This window comes from Budorcas taxicolor, chromosome 10 (assembly GCF_023091745.1).
Source record: "Budorcas taxicolor isolate Tak-1 chromosome 10, Takin1.1, whole genome shotgun sequence".
NCBI classification, from domain to species: Eukaryota; Metazoa; Chordata; class Mammalia; order Artiodactyla; family Bovidae; genus Budorcas; species Budorcas taxicolor.
Window position 1 is genome coordinate 46,318,650 of NC_068919.1, and position 15,313 is coordinate 46,333,962.

Below are 15,313 nucleotides of genomic sequence, written 5' to 3' on the forward strand. Positions count from 1 at the left end.
TCAAGGCTACGGTTTTTCCAGTGGTCATGTATGGATGTGAGAGTTGGACTATAAGAAAACTGAGCACTGCAGAACTGATGCTTTTGAACTGTGGTGTTAGAGAAGACTCTTGAGAGTCCCTTGGACTGCAAGGAGATCCAACCAGTCCCTCCTAAAGGACATCAGTCCTGAGTGTTCATTGGAAGGACTGATGTTGAAGCTGAAACTCCAGTACTTTGGCCACCTGATGCGAAGAGCTGACTCATTTGAAAAGACCCTGATGCTGAGAAAGATTGAAAGCAGGAGGAGAAGGGGATATCAGAGGATGAGATGATTGTATGGCATCACGGACTCAATAGAGATGAGTTTGAGTATACTCTGGGAGTTGGTGATGGACAGGGAGGCCTGGCATGCTGTGGTCCATGGGGTCATGAAGATTCAGACATGACTGAGTGACTGCACTGAACTGAATTGAAGACAGGGGAGAAGACTGTCTCCCGAATATCATCAATGGCCACAGCTTCAATGACCACGTAAGCTATCATTCCCCGTCCCCTCCTTTAAAATTCTTATTCTCAGCTACCTCCCTGACTTTAGCCTTATCTGTAATATCTTAATTTCTTAAATGAAAAATCCATTAGAATCATTAATGAATAATTGGAAATTAATTTAAAACCCCCAATTCAGGAGGGAGGCAATTTCTTTTAAAGAATGAGATCCAATATATTAAGTTAACCTTAAAAATACATTCCAATATACCTGTTTCACATGCATGCTTCATGGACTGTAGCCCACCAGGCTGCTCTGTCCATGGAATTTCCCAGGTGAGAATACTGGAGTGGTTTCCATTTCCTATTCCAAGGGACCTTCCTGACCCAGGGATCAAATCCATGTCTCCTGCGTCTCCTGCATTGGCAGGCAGATTCTTTATTACTGTGCCACCTGGAAAGCCCCTGATTTAGATGCAGACAAATCCTGTTTGATTCCACTTATACAAGGTACCTAGAATAGTCAAATTCATAGGGTCAGAAAGTACATTGGTAGGTGCTGGGTCCAGAGGGTGGGAGTAGGGTGGGGAGGGGAATGGGGAGTTAGTGTTTAAGGGGACAGAGTTTCAGATTAGGAAGCTGAAAAATCCAGGAGACAGATAATGGTGTACAACAGTGTGAATGTGTTAGTGCCACTGAACTGTACAGTAAAAGATGGCTAAAATAGAATGTTTCATATTATGGAACTTTTACCACTATAAAAAAACCATTGGAAAAAAAAGGATGAGGTCCAGAGCATAGATGACACAAAGTTTAAACTTGGATAGAGAGGAGTGAATGTAGTAATAATGAATAAAGACAGGAGAAAATGTGCAAAATACAACAAAAGATAGCATCTTTCTCTAGGAAGTGGTACACACATCCTTTCACACACTGGGTACCAGTGGGAATGCCTTTTCCTAAACTTGGCAGGTTGGGGGAGGGTGTTCCTCAGGTTTCAAATAAAGGAAATGTGACCAGGCCCCACGTCCCATCTATTGGTCCATTGAATTTGAGGGAAGTGTTCCTTTATACCCATCCTGGTAACTCATTGTGCAAAATTGTGTGAATCCTCTTTTGAGCTGAGACAAGAGAAGCTGCTGACAGGTAAGGCTTGCCTTGATGGGTTGATTGACAGGGCCTTAATGTATGGGTGGGTCTACTTGGTCTAAAGGACAAGGAATAAAGTGAGCAAATTAGAGAGGAGATCAGCTGCTGAGCATCAGGAAGTGTGGAACAGAGAAAGGCTGACGATAGTGTGTCAAGGAAGCTGCTGAAAGAATTGCCAATGAGCATCAAGGGCCTATCGGTCAGGAAGATCCCTGGAGAAGGAAATGGCAGCCTACTCTAGTATTCTGGCTTGGAGAATTTCATGGACAAAGGAGCCTGGTGGGCTAGCGTCCATGGGGTTGCAAAGAGTCAGACATGACGGGGTGTGCTCGACTGAGTGTCTGAGCATACACATCAAGGCTCCAAGTGAAGTTCTTAACCTTCTCTCCGGGTAGAAAAGTGAGATAAGGAGTATTTCCTGTTTCATTTTACCTAATATATCACAACTTCTTTTACTCACTAGTGCTTCTGCAAAATGATTGTTTGAGCATGAAAGTTGCTCAGTCATGTCTGACCCTTTGAAACCCCATGGACTGTAGCCCACCAGGCTCCTCTGTCCATGAAATTCTCCAAGCCAGAATCCTGGATTGGGTAGCCATTCCCTTCTCCAGGGGATCTTCCCAATCCAGGGATTGAACCCAGATTCTTTGCCATCTGAGCCACTGGTGAAGCCCTGCAAATGATATGGGTCTTAATTTTTCCAAGGACTTATGTATGCATTACTAACAGCTTGCCTGTAGTATCAGTGATTCAGAAGCAGTCAATATTTGTATAGCCTTGTGTTACTTGAGGTTGCAAATGATTACCTGTCAGTAGAACACAAGCAGTTTCCTAATCTCTGAACAGGCTTATTGTATTTTTCCCTATTGCAGACTTTTAGTCTTTGGTTGAGAAAAAAGCTAAAGTAGAAAGGCCACCTCAACATAGTGATTAAGAACACAGTTTCTGGAGAGGGGCTCTCAGTGTGTGAATCCTGATTTCAGTATTATGGCCCTGTGATCTTGCAAGCTGCTTAATTTCTTTGGGTCTGTTTCCTCACTCTACATATAATAATAGTATCATGGGCCCCCTAGTATTGTCGTGGGAATAAAATGACATAATGTAAGCAAAGTGCCTTATGTAGTACCAGGATCCAGTAAACACTGAATGCATCCTGGTTGTATATAACACGTGTATGAGGAATGTTAAAAGGTCCTGGGTGGTCTATGAATGACTAAAAAATAAATCAGAAGTTTAGAGCTTGAAAGAGATGGTTGAGAACATTTCTGTGAGGATGGTAAATACCTAGGCTATTTTCCACCATGGCAGATAACCACTAATCAATTCTAAAATTCTTTCCCACAGAACTCAGGAGTCTGAGTCCTCCAACAAGGTATCTTATGTGATCACTACCAACTGATTGGTGTGGATCCTTGAAATGAAACCCATCTGCCACCCTTAGTTAAGGAAGTGACTTTTCTAATGTGACCAGGTGGTTAGTGTCAGAGTCTGGACAAAAACAGAGTCTCTTGTTGCCTTGTTGACTGTATCCATCATTGTATGCTTTATAGCCTTATAGAAAACAAAATCTTAAAAGGATCTAAAAAATAAATGCTCTTGGAAGGAAAAGGGTAGCTGGAAGTAAATTTGGGGGCTGAAGAAAATGAGAAATGGGAAGTTATTATTGTCTACACTTGAACTCTTTTCAATCTTGGACGTTGGTGGTGGTTTGGATGATGGAAACATTTAAGATGACTGCAGAAATCACACATTCCACACCGTTCCAAAAACCTTTGTTTACTAATTCAACAAACATTATATTTAGTAGAAATGAGATTGTATGGAGGAAGAGATTCCTCTCTACCCTGGGGCAGAGAGAAAGAGAAAGAATTACTACAAGAAAGACATGGACAAAACTGGGTGCATCAATAATTTCATTTCAGTAAAGACATGTTCAGGGTACCATGGGGAACAAGTGGTCAGTTCTACACAGGGGAATGGAAATCAGGAATACTGCTTGACCTGAATCTTCAAGGAAAAATTAACCTCTGTCGACTAAAGAAAATAGTCAAGCTAAAAGTTGAGAGTTTGTGTTTTAATTATTGCGAGTTTTTAGGACTGCAAGCCCAGGAGACAGCGTCTCAAGTGACCCTGAGAGAACTTTTCCAAGGAGGTGGTGGCGGTGGGAGGTGGGAGCAGTCAGGTTATATAGAAGTTTGCAACAAGGGGCAGGTAGTCTGAACATCAAAAGATTATTGTTAATTAAGGAAAACCAGTTATCTTAGACTTAAGGAATTTAGCACTTTTCTATGTATGGGAAGAGTTTGGGCTTGCTGAAATCATTCCTTCCTATGCATCTCAGTTATCTGGGGCCAGTATCCTGGGTCTCAGCTGCTTGTGGTAGGGAGTGGAGGCAACTTGATGATCGCCAGAGAGTGGGCATTGTTCTTCCTATGCATTCTCAGTGCTCAGAAATTCACATTTGGAGGGCCAGAATCATTGATAGCTATGACATCTTTGTTTATTGATATGGCAGAAAATACTCTATTTCTCACCTCAACAACCCCGAGATTCTGAAAAATGTTAGTAACCATACTGGCAGGCTAGAAGTTGCATTTTGGGGTGATGAGATTTATGTGGACTTAAATTTACTCTGTTATAAATTACTCCTAATAGTCATATGGGCTTCCCAGGTGGCACTAGTGGTAAAGAACCTGCCTGCAAATGCAGGAGACATAAGAGACATAGGTTGGATCCTTGGGTTGGGAAGATTCTCCTGGAGGAGGTCATGGCAACCCACTCCAATATCCTTGCCTGGAGAATCCCCATGGACAGAGGAGCTGTCCATGTGGTCCATGGTGTCACAAAGAGTCAGACATGACTAGAGCACCTTAGCATGAATAATTATATGGGTTTTTTTTTTAAGGGGAGGCCACAGTGAATGTTGCTGCCTGCCATAAAACTAATGTCACAAAGCAATATTTGCCATGATCACATCTCAGGAACAGATTGCTTTGCCTATTTACCTGAGGGCCAAATACACTTCCTAGTCTACTGGCCTCTGCTTGTGTGTCTGAATGGCCAATGTCAACGAGTTCACTGACACTGTGGGAGCCCTGTAGGTTCAAACCTACGTGAACTCTGTAGGCTTAAACCCGCAAGACCAAATTGATGCTTTACCCTGTTTGACGTCATGGTCTTAAAATCAAATTTGCTTACCCTCATTCTTTCATTGTTAAACACACTCTGGTTATTGTTCTGCTGTTTCCTTAAGGGAAAAAGATAAAGAGGCTCCAAAATTCTAGGCTATAAAAAAACCTCACGGTGGCTGCAAACGGCCATCCAGATGCCCTTTGGCAATTGGTGGACAATGAAACCTAGGGTCAAGTAGGTCACTCAACTTGTTAAGGCTAAAGTTGGTAGACTGAAAATTCTGAAAAAGATGGGAATACCAGACCACCTGACCTGCCTCTTCAGAAACCTATATGCAGGTCAGGAAGCAACAGTTAGAACTGGACATGGAACAACAGACTGGTTCCAAATGGGAAAAGGAGTACATCAAGGCTGTGTATTGTCACCCTTCTATGCAGAGTACATCATGAGAAATGCTGGGCTGGAAGAAGCACAAGCTGGAATCAAGATTGCCAATAACCTCAGATATGCAGATGACACCACCCTTAAGGCAGAAAGTGAAGAGGAACTAAAAAGCCTCTTGATGAAAGTGAAAGAGGAGAGTGAAAAAGTTGGCTTAAAGCTCAACATTCAGAAAACGAAGATCATGGCATCCGGTCCCATCACTTCATGGGAAATAGATGGGGAAACAGTGGAAACAGTGTCAGACTTTATTTTTGGGCTTCAAAATCACTGCAGATGGTGACTGCAGCCATGAAATTAAAAGACACTTACTCCTTGGAAGAAAAGTTATGGCCAACCTGGATAGCATATTCAAAAGTAGAGACATTACTTTGCCAACAAAGGTCCATCTAGTCAAGGCTATTGTTTTTCCAGTGGTCATGTATGGATGTGAGAGTTGGGTTGTGAAGAAAGCTGAGCGCCAAAGAATTGATGCTTTTGAACTGTGGTGTTGGAGAAGACTCTTGAGAGTCCCTTGGACTGCAAGGAGATCCAACCAGTCCATTCTGAAGGAGATCAGCCCTGGGATTTCTTTGGAAAGAATGATGCTAAAGCTGAAACTCCAGTATTTTCGCCACCTCATGCGAAGAGTTGACTCATTGGAAAAGACTGATGCTGGGAGGGATTGGGGGCAGGAGGAGAAGGGGATGACAGAGGATGAGGTGGCTGGATGGCATCACCGACTTGATGGATATGAGTTTGAGTGAACTCCGGGAGTTGGTGATGGACAGGGAAGCCTGGCGTGGTGCGATTCATGGGTTTGCAAAGAGTTGGACACGACTGAGCAACTGAACTTAACTGAACTGATAATGAATGTTGCTGCCTGCCATAAAACTAATGTCACAAAGCAATGTTTGCCATGACCACATCTCAGGAACAGATTGCTTTGCATATTTACCTGAGGGCCAAATACACTTCCTAGTCTACTGGCCTCTGCTCATGTGTCTGAACGGCCAATGTCAACGAGTTCACTGACACTGTGGGAACCCTGTAGGTTCAAACCTACGTGAACTCTGTAGGCTTAAACCTGCAAGACCAAATTGATGCTTTACCCTGTTTGACGTCATGGTCTTAAAATCAAATTTGCTTACCCTCATTCTTTCATTTTTAAACACACTCTGGTTATTGTTCTGCTGTTTCCTTAAGGGGAAAAGATAAAGAGGCTCCAAAATTCTAGGCTATAAAAACCTCAGGGTGGCTGCAAACGGCCATCCAGATGCCCTTTGGCAATTGGTGGACAATGAAACCTAGGGTCAAGTAGGTCACTTAACCTGTTAAGGCTAAAATTGGTAGACTGACTTTTAAAAGTGTTTTTCCACTTTCTTTGCCAGGGATAAGAGGAAATGCATTCAGAGAGGTCAAGAAAATCAAGTTTGCTTGGAGCTTTGCGGCTAATGAAAGGCTCTGTTCCAATGTGGACCATGGCAAAATATCATTGACCCAAATCCTTTGTTGAATGAACACCACTGAGAGACGCTGACCCAGTTTCTTTCCATATGGCCTTTATTTTCTCTTTTTATGTTTGGATTTAAGTTACTGTGGATGCCAAGAGACAAAGATTTTTTTGGGGTCAAAGACTTGGTGTGAATTGTGCAATCACTCCTCTAAGAGCCACTGAAATGAAACTTGAGGCTGAGCCTGCGATGCCCTTGGATTATATCAAATGTAGATTGGACTCTTACAGAGGAAAGTTGGCTAAAACAAATCTCAGTATTTTTTTTACCCAGTGGTGTTAATAGCTCTTAACGCTTCAGGCCACCATGGAGTCAGGAGCAAGATCGGAATTAGGAGAAATGGCACGCTGCAGGGAACAGTATGAGGGAGGGGGCAGGAGTGAATGGAGGTGCGTGGGCGCTGTGGGCAGGATAACAGTCTAGAGCCCCTTCAAAGATTGTTTGACGTTATGTTGGAGGAGTGCTCTGTCTGGAAGGAAGAGAAATGAACAGTTCTTCTGGGTTCCCTTACCCTACTGCTCTCCACCTGGGTGCCCTTTCCCAATAAAATCCCTTGCTTTGTCAGCACATGTGTCTCCTCAGACAATTGATTTCTGAGTGTTAGACAAGAGCCCAGTTTCAGGCCCTGGAAGGGGTCCGCCTTCCTGCAACAGTGCCAGGAAGAAAACCCAGGATGCCTGCTCTGAGCCCACACGCTGGCATGGCCACCAGAGAGGGGGTTCTTTGTGTAGCTGAGCATGGGTGGGCAGGACTAAAAGCTAAGTCCTGAGAATAGAAGAGAAGCCCAGAGGCTGAAGCAGCCAACTCTGACTACAGGGCTGGGCTCACCAAACAATGGTCCTATTGTGCTAAATCTGAAAACATGATAAAAATATTATTTTGAAAGAAATGTTGAGTCTCAGTATTCAGGTCCTCTCATATTAGTGGCAACTTTTCTGTGTTCAGTTTTGGCCTCTGACCTCATGCCGCTTTCCCATTGTCATGAATCTCCTCTGTTTACTTAAGACATTTTCATACAGCATCTTATTGTTCAGGTACAGTTCTAGGCACTGGAGTTGGGGCTAGCTCTCTTCTCTTGGATACTACGTTTTACTGGAGGAACAGACAGAAACAAAGACATAAGTATATACTACATAATACATGCTATATGAGATGGTTGGACGGCATCACCAACCCAATGGACCTGAGTCTGAGCAAGCTCTGGGGGTTGCTGATGGACAGGGAAGCCTGGTGTGGTGCAGTCCATGGGGTTGCAAAGAGTCGGACACGACTGAGTGACTGAACTGTACTGAACTGATATACTATATTATAACATCTTACATCATTCCATACCACATCACATCACGCATACATATATTTTTTGATGTGAACCATTTTTAAAGTCTTTATTGAATTTTTTACAATATTCCTTCTGCTTTATGCTTGCTGTTTTGGCCACGAGGCATGTGGGATCTTGGCTCCCTGATCAGGGATCGAACCTATACCCCCTGCATTGGAAGGTGAAGTCTTAACCACTGGATCGCCAGGCAAGTCCCTCATACATACATTTTTTAAAAAGTGATGCTGAGTCTCCTCCCTAAGGGAGGAGAGAAGGTGGCGTCAGAGAGGTGTCTCTTACACATTACATCTTTTCTGGCTTAGAGCACGAATTCCCTGCTATGGATGAAAACCCGGACTGGGGAATAAGTTTTCCCTTTAATAGGAGTCACACAGGAGGCAGGAAATGTGGGTGAGTTCCTCGAGTGACACTTCTTGCCCTATCAGTCAGAGGGACTTCATCTCTGGTGACCTGGCTGGTGATGACTGGGGGGTTTGGGGACTCTGATTTAGCAGGAGGCCAGAAAGAGAAGGTGAGGGGTCAAGCAAGTCTAGGTGGTGTTGGCACACAGTAGAGGGCATGGAGAGTGACAGCTAGTGGGTGTGCAGTTACATTCTGGGATGAGAAAAATGTTTTAGAATGAGAGAGGGGTGATGGTTCCACAGCTTTCAGGATATACTAAAAACCACTGAACTGTACCGTTTTATAGGGTGAATTTTATGGTGTATGAACTTTATCTTTTTTTACACTTACTTTTTAAAATTTTATTGGAGTATAGTTGATTTATAATCTTGCATTCATCTCAGGTGTACAGCAAAGTGATTCAGTTATACATACAATGTGAAGTAGCAATTATCACAAATAACTTCAAATTCAGCAGAAAGGAGGGGAGGAAACTTGATTTCCTGACCTCACATCTTAATATTCTTCCCATCTCACCACAGCCACCTCTTAATTATGTTATAATGTTACCTTATTTTTCATCAAAGGAAAACATCATAAATTCAAAACCATCTGACCAGTTCTGCTTCAGGGTGCCCAGGGACTTGTGGTTCCACTTTTGTTTATAAGAGAAATCATTTAATCCCAGCTCAGGCAAAAATAAAAGCAGTGCACTAACAGAAAGTCACGGCCAACACCTGTACACAACAGCACAAACATGAATTACCATAAGAACAGCGTGTTTCTGAATCATTGGTGTGATGAGTAAGTGAGAAGCCAAACAGGGTCACCGTATCGCTGAAGGCCTGAGCTGAGTTATGTCTCCCAAACTGTTGAACCGTAGAGAGGCCTAGGCAAGGAGGGCTGCTGTGTTCCTAATCCCTGAAACTGGCCTGATGGATGCTGGAGAATCCATCTCTTGAGCATCACTGGCTGGCAGAGAACCATGCCAGCAGTCAGGGCCAGCTCAGTCTGGCCCTGCAATTAAAATCGGGGGGTGGGGGGGGAGGGTCTGCAATTAAAATCAGTAACCCCATATCCTAAACACAAAATGACAGCACCACCTTGGTAGGTGAGAGAAAGGAAGCACATTGTGCAGAAGGTGGAAGCTTTGAGGGGAGAAAGTAGTCTTCCCCTTGCTTCCTATAACCACAGTAGCACCTTGAATCCAGTGGAGGTGGGAAGCCTTATAACCATCGCCCCTTGACTTACTGGGAAGATCAGCAAAGAACCCTCCTGCTTATGCCACTTCCACCTATAAGGTCTAAGGATGTCACATGGCCTTCCTGAGCCTCGGTTTCTTCCTCTGTAGAGTGGGGATGGTAATAGTTCATCCCTGGTAAGGTTGATAGAAGGGTTAAATGGGATACTGCCTGTGTACCCTGCCTGCATACAACCAAGATATTAAAAATATGGTAGCTCTTCTTGGCCAAGGGGTAGTCAGGGAGGTGCTATGGTCTGATTTAACAGACAGAGGAACTGCAGCCAGAAAGAGTGATTCATGGCCTTCCAGAGACAGAACTGAATAAATTCCTGTTTCATGGCTTAGCCTAACACACTGTCAATGTTATCTTAAAGATAATAAATGAAAGAGGTAAGAGAGGCAAAACAGAACACGGAGCCTCCCACAGTCACTTCCCAGAGAACTCATGTTGCAAACTGTCTCCTGCCCTCTCTTTGTGTGTGTGTGTGCATGTGTATGTGTGTATGACCGCATCGGTTCTTAGTTGCAGCACGTGGGAGCTTGGTGTGGCATATATGGGATCTTGGTTGCTGCTTGTGGGATCTTTAGTTGTGGCATGGGAACTCTTAGTTTTGGCGGGGGGATCTATCTAGTTCTCTGACCGTGGATTGAACCCAGCCCCCTTGCATTGGGAGCGTGGAGTCCTAGCTCCTGGACCACCAGGGAAGTCCCCTTCCTTGTCTTTTGAAATCACATGTCGGATTATGACACAACTCATGTTAATTCCCCTTTCCTTTCAGAAGAAATTCTGGGCTTGCTGCTGGGACGTTTCAGGCCCTTCAGTCAAGGGCCCAATTCTGCTGGCCGGACTTCCCTTCTGCTTCTTCCCTCAGGCAGTTCTTGGTGTTTCCGTGGCATATGGGTCACCCTACATGCCTTAGCACAAGTCAGAGCCTCTGTTCAGAACACCCTTTCAGCTCCAACTCAGCCTTGAAGGTCAGTTTCAATTGCTGCTGCCCCAAGAAGCTTCTTCACTCACTGGGCTTCACTTCACTATGGTTTCATGGGTAACTTCTTACACACAAGGACTCGGTGTCGAAACCCCGTGGATGCGATGGGATGGGATGAGATGAGAGAATCTTACAGGTAAATATCTTAGAGCCCTGGGTCCTGAATCAAGGCTAGCAGTTTGCTGAAGCTGTTGGTTTCAAGCAGGAATTTAGAGAAGTCTCTTTCTTTGGTCTGTTGGCCTTTCAGAACTTAGGAAATGTAATAGTCAATTCATTAGAAAGAAACATCTCAGTCGTTGGTGATACATACAGGCTAACACTTACTTATAGTTGATTAATACTGGAGTTCCAAAATCAAGAGCTCTCTGATTTAGCTTGTTCATTAGAATGATAATACTGTTAAATCTAATTACTGCCCCCCAAAATTGCTGTGAATCTAAAACCAGTGGGATGATTCTGAACTGTGAGCTCTCTCTGAGCATTGTCCTTTTGTATGGTCAGAGTCCTGACCTGCGTATTTTAGACTTCATTCAAATTAGAAACTTATATTTATTATTGGGCTGTAAAACATTTTGAGTTCTATATTGGACTGTGAAAGTGCATCCTTATTGTACTTTTGAGACAATCGAGACACTAATTGAGAAATTGGGACACTATTGTCTCTATTGACATAATTGTCTCAATTGGGACACGAATTGAGAAAGTTACTTACTTTCATAGTAAATGCACTTTTTAAATATTATGATCTTCATTATATGAAAGGCATAAATCTTGCCAGATTTCATTTCCCTGGAAAGATACACAAATATTTGGATAGTAAAATGTATCTTTTTAATACAAAGAAAGGAAATTTTTCTTGCTCTTTAGAAAGGAAAACTATTTTTTTTCTATTCTGTTTATTAAATATTTAACCAATTTAAATAAATAACTGAAGGTCTTAAGTGAAACATAGAATTGGAGACACTAAGGTCACAGATCCACCAAAAACCCTTATTTTAATTGTTATGCTTAACTAACTAAAATAACAGGAACTATACCATTACTAAACCATTGGTAATATTTTTATACATATTAAGTAATAATTCCTTAGAAATGTTTCAGAATCTGCCTCCCTTGCAGTTTAAGCAAGAAGCTGTTGTGAACATTTATATGCATGCCTAAAGATATTTTGTTTTCCTTGTCTGATTTTATGACTTGAAACTGGTGGTTCTTGTCATCAGCTCCCACCTTGTCCCCAAAGAAACCCACTTAAATGCATGCCTTAACTCTCCTCTCATCTCACATGCTAGTAAAGTAATGCTCAAAATTCTCCAAGCCAGGCTTCAGCAATACGTGAACCGTGAACTTCCTGATGTTCAAGCTGGTTTTAGAAAAGGCAGAGGAACCAGAGATCAAATTGCCAACATCCACTGGATCATCGAAAAAGCAACAGAGTTCCAGAAAAACATCTACTTCTGCTTTATTGACTATGCCAAAGCCTTTGACTGTGTGGATCACAATAAACTGTGGAAAATTCTGAAAGAGATGGGAATACCAGACCACCTGACCTGCCTCTTCAGAAATCTATATGCAGGTCAGGAAGCAGCAGTTAGAACTGGACATGGAACAACAGACTGGTTCCAAATAGGAAAAGGAGTACATCAAGGCTGTATATTGTCACCCTGCTTATTTAACTTCTATGCAGAGTACATCATGAGAAATGCTGGGCTGGAAGAAGCACAAGCTGGAATCAAGATTGCCAGGAGAAATATCAATAACCTCAGATATGCCGATGACACCACCCTTAAGGCAGAAAGTGAAGAGGAACTAAAAAACCTCTTGATGAAAGTGAAAGTGGAGAGTGAAAAAGTTGGCCGAAAGCTCAACATTCAGAAAACGAAGATCATGGCATCTGGTCCCATCACTTCATGGGAAATAGATGGGGAAACAGCAGAAACAGTGTCAGACTTTATTTTTTGGGGCTCCAAAATCACTGCAGATGGTGACTGCAGCCATGAAATTAAAAGACACTTACTCCTTGGAAGAAAAGTTATGACCAACCTAGATAGTATATTCAAAAGCAGAGACATTACTTTGCCGACTAAGGTCCGTCTAGTCGAGGCTATGGTTTTTCCAGTGGTCACGTATGGATGTGAGAGTTGGACTGTGAAGAAGGCTGAGCGCCAAAGAATTGATGCTTTTGAACTGTGGTGTTGGAGAAGACTCTTGAGAGTCCCTTGGACTGTAAGGAGATCCAACCAATCCATTCTGAAGGAGATCAGCCGTGGGATTTCTTTGGAAGGAATGGTGCTAAAGCTGGAACTCCAGTATTTTGGCCACCTCATGCAAAGAGTTGACTCATTGGAAAAGACTCTGATGCTGGGAGGGATTGAGGGCAGGAGGAGAAGGGGACGACCGAGGATAAGATGGCTGGATGGCATCACTGACTCGATGGACGTGAGTCTGAGTGAACTCCGGGAGTTGGTGATGGACAGGGAGGCCTGGCGTGCTGCGATTCATGGGGTCACAAACAGTCGGACACGACTGAGCGACTGAACTGAACTGAACTGAACTCTCCTCCTTCTCAGAAATGGGGGATGTGGTTAAAATACCAGGGTTTACTTTCCTTGTCTTGTTTCAGTTTTTAAAATTTTATTTATTTATCAGTTTTGGTTGCACTGGCTCTTTGTCACTGCCTGCTGGCTTTCACTAATTGTGGCGAGTGGGGCCTCCTCTCTACTTGTGGTGCATAGGCTTCTCGTTGTGGTGGCTTCTCTTCTTGCAAAGCACAGGCTCTAGGGTGTGTGGGCTTCAGTCGTTGTGGTGTACTGGCTCAGTTGCCCCATGACATGTGGAATCTTCCCAGAGCAGGGATTGCACCCGTGTCCTCTGCAATGGCTGGCCGATTCTTAACCACTGACCACCGGAGAACACCTTGTCGTTTTTAATCTCTCCCCAAGATGCATTGTAAATACCTTTACTCCTGATCTGCTATATGGACTATAATTCTTTTTTTCTCTCCCACCCTTCCCCCAACCTCAATTATATCCAAAGAAGTGACATCTGATAATCTGGGTGCTGAGGAGATGTGTAAAGAAACAAATAATGCATGCAAGTACCAAAACTTGGCAAAAGAAGAATGCGGCAATAGGATGTAATTAATTATCTTATTTGGTGAACAAGATATAGATTTCCTAACAAAAGTTCATCCGGTGGGTGAATGAATGAATAAATTTGTAAAGATAGAAACAGAATGAATAAAGGGCAGGGTGAACTTGGGCTTGAAGAACAAGAATAATGACTGCTTTTCTTTGGTTCAGGGCAGGAAGAACTACAAAGGCAGGAGCCTGTTTGGGGTAGATGATATCATGTTTACAAGAGACAAAGAGAAAACACACCTGTTTTTTAACATTGCCATTCTATCAAGGTTAATGATCGACACAATGCAAAACATGGGGACCAGGAAATGGAAGCCCAAGGTAGGGGAAGGAATGGGAAAAAAAAACCAAACACTTGTTTTGAATAAGTTCATATCCTGGTTCAGTCAAATTGCAGGTAAATGGACTAGAATGCCTGTCAGTCATCTCTGAGGAATTATGAAAAACAGGAAGTATGGAAAGACTCAAGGTAAGAAAACACTGCTCTAGACCCAGCCAGCCTGGGCCAGGGCCCCCATCCCCAGGCCTCTGGCTTCAGCCTTCAAACCTCAACTCCCTAGTAAGTGCCTTCTGTGTCCCCCTTCACACCCCAGGCCCCGAGTACCCAGACCTGGGGTGGGAGCTGCCTCCCTCCTGGTGAAAGTCTTGCCACTGCCTAGCTCTCAGGCATGTTGGCCAGGTATGGCTGGGATCCTGCAGGCCTCTTCCCACTGTGGGCCCAGCATCCCCCAAGGCCTGTGGGCCCCCAGGTGCTGCCTGCCTCCCTCAGGGAGATTCTCAGCCCCCATGTTGGCCTGGGACACTGCCTGGGCAGTCCATGCTGGCCAAGGCAGCCAGCCGGTGCCATCTGCTCCTGTTCCATCAGCCCCAGGTTCTGGAAGCTCCCCCCTGACCCCCTGCCTCCACCCTCTGATTGAGCTCTGCATGTTCCACTAACCCATGTAGGTGGCGGGTGGAGGAGCCCAGCTTTGGCTGCCTTGGAGGGCAGAACACTAAGCTGACCATGGTGGGCCTGCCATGCTCACCCCAATAAAAGCAATTCCAACCTCAAAAAAAAAAAAAAAGAAAGAAAGAAAACACTGCCCTAATTGTCAAAAAAGGAAAGGAGATAGAATCAGGACTTAACCTGGCAGCCCAGTGGTTAGGACTTCATCTTTTAACGCAAGGGGTTTGGATTAGATTCTGGGTCAGGGAGCTGAGATCCTACATACATTTTGGCCAAAAACCAAAACATAAAACAAAAGCAGTATTGTAGTAAATAAAGACTTAAAAAAAAAAAAAAAGGAAAGAAGGTAGAATCTAGAAACTCTCTAGGGAATTAAGTGAATGTTTTATGAATTCTTAGTTAAGCAAGTAGAAATTCACCAAGAGCCAGCAGTGGCTCACTGTAAATCATACCCAGCGATCTTTTATTTCCCCTTCCAATGGGACTATTGGTTGATCAGACTGGGGGTATGTATGTAGCAGGTATGGTATATCTGGACTGTAAAGAGCCATTAAATTTATAAAATGAAGAAATGCTGATTGAGTTAGGAGAGAGAG

The 15,313-nt window shown here is 43.6% G+C and overlaps 1 non-coding gene across 1 annotated transcript; it reads left to right on the forward strand.

The window, feature by feature from the left end:
• The first annotated feature begins 10,788 nt into the window (after window positions 1–10,788).
• On the forward strand, window positions 10,789–10,924 carry LOC128054899 (small nucleolar RNA SNORA2/SNORA34 family). The gene has a single exon (XR_008200046.1). It is a non-coding gene; the product is annotated as a small nucleolar RNA SNORA2/SNORA34 family (small nucleolar RNA).
• The last annotated feature ends 4,389 nt before the right edge of the window (window positions 10,925–15,313 follow it).